The following is a 7,323-nucleotide window of genomic DNA, read 5'->3' as shown; positions in this document are numbered from 1 at the left end:
ATTTATTATAATTAATTCCGTAATTTATTATAATTTATTTTTATAAAGTATAATACTGAAACATATGATTTAAGTATTCTGCTAGAAATGCATTATTACCAACTTTCGCTTGCATATAAGTTTCCCCCCTTTCCTCCCCGAGGCATACCCCGCAACGAAGGTGTAGAGCGTCGTTAAATCGAAGAGTTCAGCAAGAGTCTATACCGGTTTCGGAGGTCTTTTTCCCCTCATCAGTAGTCCCATATCCTCTTCTCTCCGATTTCCCCAGGTATCATACTTTGGGCCTTTCCGAATTGCAAAGAATGAAATGTCACGGATGAACTAGAGCCATCTACCGAAAAACAAAGTAAATTATCAATCGAAGTAGCACAGAAAACGACAATAAATATCGTTCCCATGCCACCAGATTGACAACAGGTGGAATACTTTCTTTGGTTACACCTCCCGAGATTTTCAAAAATTATAAATCACACAGGATGCCGAGGAAATTAAGATGAGAGAATTTTAAATAATTCACAACTCATCTGCTCAGCGTGGTAAAAGTTCCAACAAGAAATATTCCTTAATACTCCTACAAAAGAGTAAATGAATTAAAAATGTATAAATATTTTCAATTTCTTTGCGACACGAAAATGCAGCAGCTGCATAATACTCTGGTTAACGACGTTCTTCACCTTCGACAAATAATTAAGGATATGCATGAAATTTTAGTATGTTATAGTTTACTTAAAAAAACTAAGACTTGATTTTTTTAAAAGTTGTTCTACCGTGCCGTTTAATTACTATTAAGGGTCAAAGTTAAGTTTTAACATGGGCTCTTATGGGAATTCTTAAAAAGTTAATAACTTTTGACCCAAATTTACGATTTTAAATTATTTGTGCTTAAATTAAAGGTTTTTTTGTACGAAATAACATATTAAAAAATGAGGATTGTTTACCGTACCATTTATTTTTAATTTATTTATTATAATTAATTCCGTAATTTATTATAATTTATTTTTATAAAGTATAATACTGAAACATATGATTTAAGTATTCTGCTAGAAATGCATTATTACCAACTTTCGCTTGCATATAAGTTTCCCCCCTTTCCTCCCCGAGGCATACCCCGCAACGAAGGTGTAGAGCGTCGTTAAATCGAAGAGTTCAGCAAGAGTCTATACCGGTTTCGGAGGTCTTTTTCCCCTCATCAGTAGTCCCATATCCTCTTCTCTCCGATTTCCCCAGGTATCATACTTTGGGCCTTTCCGAATTGCAAAGAATGAAATGTCACGGATGAACTAGAGCCATCTACCGAAAAACAAAGTAAATTATCAATCGAAGTAGCACAGAAAACGACAATAAATATCGTTCCCATGCCACCAGATTGACAACAGGTGGAATACTTTCTTTGGTTACACCTCCCGAGATTTTCAAAAATTATAAATCACACAGGATGCCGAGGAAATTAAGATGAGAGAATTTTAAATAATTCACAACTCATCTGCTCAGCGTGGTAAAAGTTCCAACAAGAAATATTCCTTAATACTCCTACAAAAGAGTAAATGAATTAAAAATGTATAAATATTTTCAATTTCTTTGCGACACGAAAATGCAGCAGCTGCATAATAGTCTGGTTAACGACGTTCTTCACCTTCGACAAATAATTAAGGATATGCATGAAATTTTAGTATGTTATAGTTTACTTAAAAAAACTAAGACTTGATTTTTTAAAAATTGTTCTACCGTGCCGTTTAATTACTATTAAGGGTCAAAGTTAAGTTTTAACATGGGCTCTTATGGGAATTCTTAAAAAGTTAATAACTTTTGACCCAAATTTACGATTTTAAATTATTTGTGCTTAAATTAAAGGTTTTTTTTGTACGAAATAACATATTAAAAAATGAGGATTGTTTACCGTACCATTTATTTTTAATTTATTTATTATAATTAATTCCGTAATTTATTATAATTTATTTTTATAAAGTATTCAATACTGAAACATATGATTTAAGTATTCTGCTAGAAATGCATTATTACCAACTTTCGCTTGCATATAAGTTTCCCCCCTTTCCTCCCCGAGGCATACCCCGCAACGAAGGTGTAGAGCGTCGTTAAATCGAAGAGTTCAGCAAGAGTCTATACCGGTTTCGGAGGTCTTTTTCCCCTCATCAGTAGTCCCATATCCTCTTCTCTCCGATTTCCCCAGGTATCATACTTTGGGCCTTTCCGAATTGCAAAGAATGAAATGTCACGGATGAACTAGAGCCCTCTACCGAAAAACAAAGTAAATTATCAATCGAAGTAGCACAGAAAACGACAATAAATATCGTTCCCATGCCACCAGATTGACAACAGGTGGAATACTTTCTTTGGTTACACCTCCTGAGATTTTCAAAATTTATAAATCATACAGGATGCCGAGGAAATTAAGATGAGAGAATTTGAAATAATTCACAACTCATCTGCTCAGCGTGGTAAAAGTTCCAACAAGAAATATTCCTTAATACTCCTACAAAAGAGTAAATGAATTAAAAATGTATAAATATTTTCAATTTCTTTGCGACACGAAAATGCAGCAGCTGCATAATACTCTGGTTAAATCGGAGAGTTCAGCAAGAGTCTATACCGGTTTCGGAGGTCTTTTCCCCCTCATCAGTAGTCCCTGTAACGATATGATACCTCGGCAAGCGATGAGCTGCTATTACCAGAGACGACCGATGGAGTGTCCGTGTTTGCGCATTCCTTCTTCATAGCACCGCTGGGAGAAACCGAAGGAGAGGGCATCGAGAGCATATTTAAGGCGAGCTAGGAGAATGAGAAAATCAGTCATGGTTAGTGTATTGAACTAACTATGGCTCAACAGCTGATGCTCGCGTATTGAACGAGCTTTAGCTGGCTTGGCAAAGATGCACCGTTTGTGAGGTGGAACTATGCCTAGGTAGACGCCACCGTAGTGACGTGGAGTCTTGCCACAATCGTTATCGCAGTAGGCGGTAGTAGCGAGGAGTGAGTGACTGCATTGTAGTGAAATGCGGTCTCCAGGCTATGTTGATTTAACGTAGCAATACTTTTAATATATATATGTTTTATCGTATTATTTTAATGTTGCTGTTATGATCGGATGGCTTTAATAAAGTTTAATATTGTTTTTCCTTTGCAGAAGATGGAATTATATTTTATTTTATTTGTTTTAAACTGTATATAATTATCTTTAATATATTTGCTTTATTTTTAACTTGTGTTTTACTGAGTCTGTCGTCCTTAAAAGAACTACCCGTTACAAAATGGCGCCCGAGCAGGGACCGGATGACTGGCTAGAAGGTGCTTCCTTCTGTAAATCTTGGGCGTGATCCCCTCAACTTCATTGGGACAGTATGCCAAGGCTTTTCTACAGCGAACGGTCGCATTCCTTCCTGCTCGTTGCATCGGCGACGTCTATTTTCGGATCATTCTCGGTTTCGGTTCCTTAAGAATCTGAAAACAAAGAAGCTTAATCATCTTTGAACGGGTTCTATTTATTTATCCACGACGTGGACCTGTTACTGAGTCTGTGTCTTTGTATGGTGTCTAATTATTGCTCGGGTGCCAATTTGTAACGGGTAGTTACAAACTGCGTAGCTTTTATTTTGCTCGGGCGCCATTTTGTAACGGGTAGTTCTTTTAAGGACGACAGACTCAGTAAAACACAAGTTAAAAATAAAGCAAATATATTAAAGATAATTATATACAGTTTAAAACAAATAAAATAAAATATAATTCCATCTTCTGCAAAGGAAAAACACTATTAAACTTTATTAAAGCCATCCGATCATAACAGCAACATTAAAATAATACGATAAAACATATATATATATATATATATATATATATATATATATATATATATATATATATATATATATATATATATATATATATATATATATATATATATATATAATAACAGTATTGCTACGTTAAATCAACATAGCCTGGAGACCGCATTTCACTACAATGCAGTCACTCGCTCCTCGCTACTACCGCCTACTGCGATAACGATTGTGGCATGACTCCACGTCACTACGGTGGCGTCTACCTAGGCATAGTTCCACCTCACAAACGGTGCATCTTTGCCAAGTCAGCTAAAGCTCGTTCAATACGCGAGCATCAGCTGTTGAGCCATAGTTAGTTCAATACACTAACCATGACTGATTTTCTCATTCTCCTAACTCGCCTTAAATATGCTCTCGATGCCCTCTCCTTCGGTTTCTCCCAGCGGTGCTATGAAGAAGGAATGCGCAAACACGGACACTCCATCGGTCGTCTCTGGTAATAGCAGCTCATCGCTTGCCGAGGTATCATATCGTTACATCCCATATCCTCTTCTCTCCGATCTCCCCAGGTATCATACTTTGGGCCTTTCCGAATTGCAAAGAAAGAAATGTCACGGATGAACTAGGGCCATCGACCGAAAAACAAAGTAAGTTATCAATCGAAGTAGCACAGAAAACGACAATAAATATCGTTCCCATACCACCAGATTGACAACAGGTGGAATACTTTCTTTGGTTACAACCTCCCGAGATTTTCAAAATTTATAAATCATACAGGATGCCGAGGAAATTAAGATGAGAGAATTTTAAATAATTCATAACTCATCTGCTCAGCGTGGTAAAAGTTCCAACAAGAAAGATTCCTTAATATTCCTACAAAAGAGTAAATGAATTAAAAATGTATAAGGGATAATGTATCTATCCATTTCAAATCACTCAATTTTAGAGCAAAAAAAATTTTGGATCTCCGATTTGTCTGAAAATTGGTAAATAGCTTCTGCGGGACGTAAAAATAAGATATTTAAGGTCAAAAAATCTTCTTTTTTTCTCAAAATGTTATTTTATGCTATATTACAGTGATTTGGTGTTTATTTAAACAAACTTGCATTTTCTATCGTGAAGTATCAATGGAAAACATAATATTTTAATAGAAGGGACTCAAAAATGTCATTATAACAAGTTACTTTAATTCAAAACAAGTTTTTGACCAAATTTTATAGTGTAGAAAACGTTAAAATACCGTTTTTTACATTTTTCTCCATTCCCAAAATACATCATAATCAAAATCCACAAGGAAAGAAAAGTTTTCCTGTAGTTGGCTGTATACCATCAATCACAAAAATTGGAATAAATTCTTTGTAAAAGGTATAAAATTTATTAAAATCCCTAAAGGGCTACATCAGAACAAAACGTTTTCGATTTTATTACAAAATCATCATCAGTGTAAGACAGTCTGGATGCTAGCTGAGCCACCAAAGAAATATAGGGGTAATAACCCTTCAAATATAAAATGTATGCTTTACAGATGCATATTTACTTAAAATGCCTTGTGATGGGCAAAAGGCAACAGGAATAATGCCCTAAGGTAAGGTATTTAAATTCCCAACATGTGAGATGCAAAAAATTGAGTTTACATTTCGACGACTTTATGGCAACTTCTTACACTGATGATGATTTTGTAATAAAATCGAAAACGTTTTGTTCTGATGTAGCCCTTTAGGGATTTTAATAAATTTTATACCTTTTACAAAGGATTTATTCCAATTTTTTTTACATCATAATCGATTTTGCTAAAAATTTGCCCACAGATAGCCAAAACATAGGACTTTAAGTGGTGAGAAAGATTTGAATTATATTACAATACCAAAAAAGTTACATGCAATATCATAGTCAAAAATATAGGCGTCTAACGTAAGTAAAATTAACACGAAAATATCGACCTCACGACAAAAATTGTTAAAAAGAAATGTTAAAATGTAATAATTGTAAATACGATTTATTTGGAACAATTTCAGTTTCTACCATTTTTGTCGAAAAGTTAAAAATGGCGGAGATATTGAGCAAAACAGGTTCTCCTTTAAAATCAAGATGGCGGCTAACGTAACGGAGGAATTCATTCGTGATTTTAAATTTAGGCTACTATTGACTCCCCTAAAGATTAGAAAAATAAAATTTTGGGCAGCTCGGCATGCAAGGTCAAATGCTATTCCGACTGGACTAATATACTTTTGAGTCTGATATTACTGCATGTAACTTTTTTGGTATTGTAATATAATTCAAATCCTTCTAACCACTTAAAGTCCTATGTTTTGGCTATCTGTGGGCAAATTTTCAGCCAAATCGATGATGATGTATTTTGGGAATGGAGAAAAATGTAAAAAAAACGGTATTTTAACGTTTTCTACACTATAAAATTTTATCAAAACTTTGTTTTGAATCAAAATAACTTGTTATAATGCCATATAATGACATTTTTGAGTCCCTTCTATTAAAATATTATGTTTTTCATTGATACTTTATGCAAATTTGTTTAAATAAACACCAAATCACTGTAAAATCGCATAAAATAACATTTTGAGAAAAAAAAGAAGATTTTTTAACCTTAAATATCTTATTTTTACGTCCCGCAGAAGCTATATAAAAATTTTCTGACAAATCGGAGATCCAAAATTTTTTGCCTGAGTGATTTGACATGGAATGTACCATAAACATTTTCAGTTTCTTTGCAACACGAAAATGCAGCAGCTGCATAATACTCTGGTTAAATCGGAGAGTGCAGGAAGAGTATATACCGGTGATGAGGCGGAAAAGACCTCCGAAACCGGTATAGACTCTTTCTGCACTTTCCGATTTAACCAGAGTATTATGCAGCTGCTGCATTTTCGTGTTGCAAAGAAATTGAAAATGTTTATACATTTTTAATTCATTTACTCTTTTGTAGGAGTATTAAGGAATCTTTCTGGTTGGAACTTTTACCACGCTGAGCAGATGAGTTGTGAATTATTTAAAATTCTCTCATCTTAATTTCCTCGGAATCCTGTATGATTTATAAATTTTGAAAATCTCAGGAGGTGTAACCAAAGAAAGTATTCTACCTGTTGCCAATTTGGTGGTATGGGAACGATATTTATTGTCGTTTTCTGTGCTACTTCGATTGATAACTTACTTTGTTACTGAACTAGATGGCTCTAGTTCATCCGTGACATTTCTTTCTTTGCAATTCGGAAAGGCCCAAAGTATGATACCTGGGGAAATCGGAGGGAAGAGGATATGGGACTACTGATGAGGGGGAAAAGACCTCCGAAACCGGTATAGACTCTTCCTCCACTCTCCGATTTAACCAGAGTATTATGCAGCTTCTGAATTTTCGTGTTGCAAAGAAGTTGAAAATGTTTATACATTTTTAAAATATTTACACCTATAGTTTCCAAAAGCTACATGTTTCAAATATATAGTGATTCCATATAAGTTTAGTTGAGTGTACGAATGTTAGCAATCTCTGACACCGTTTAAATAAAAAACAACAACA

At 34.5% G+C, this 7,323-nt stretch overlaps 1 long non-coding RNA gene across 3 annotated transcripts; it reads left to right on the top strand.

Annotated features, from left to right (window-relative positions):
• Positions 1-327: 327 nt before the first annotated feature.
• LOC126893333 (uncharacterized) lies at positions 328-4,652 on the top strand. 3 transcript variants are annotated; one of them, XR_007701142.1, is made up of 2 exons: positions 328-417; positions 4,513-4,652. It is a non-coding gene; the product is annotated as an uncharacterized LOC126893333 (long non-coding RNA). The 3 variants fall into 3 exon arrangements; XR_007701141.1 differs by lacking the exon at positions 328-417 and adding an exon at positions 1,245-1,376; XR_007701140.1 differs by lacking the exon at positions 328-417 and adding an exon at positions 2,266-2,337.
• Positions 4,653-7,323: the final 2,671 nt, after the last annotated feature.

The sequence above is a fragment of the Diabrotica virgifera genome, chromosome 10, assembly GCF_917563875.1.
Source record: "Diabrotica virgifera virgifera chromosome 10, PGI_DIABVI_V3a".
NCBI classification, from domain to species: Eukaryota; Metazoa; Arthropoda; class Insecta; order Coleoptera; family Chrysomelidae; genus Diabrotica; species Diabrotica virgifera.
Note: the sequence above shows the minus strand (reverse complement) of the source record. Positions and strands in the feature narration are given on the sequence as shown.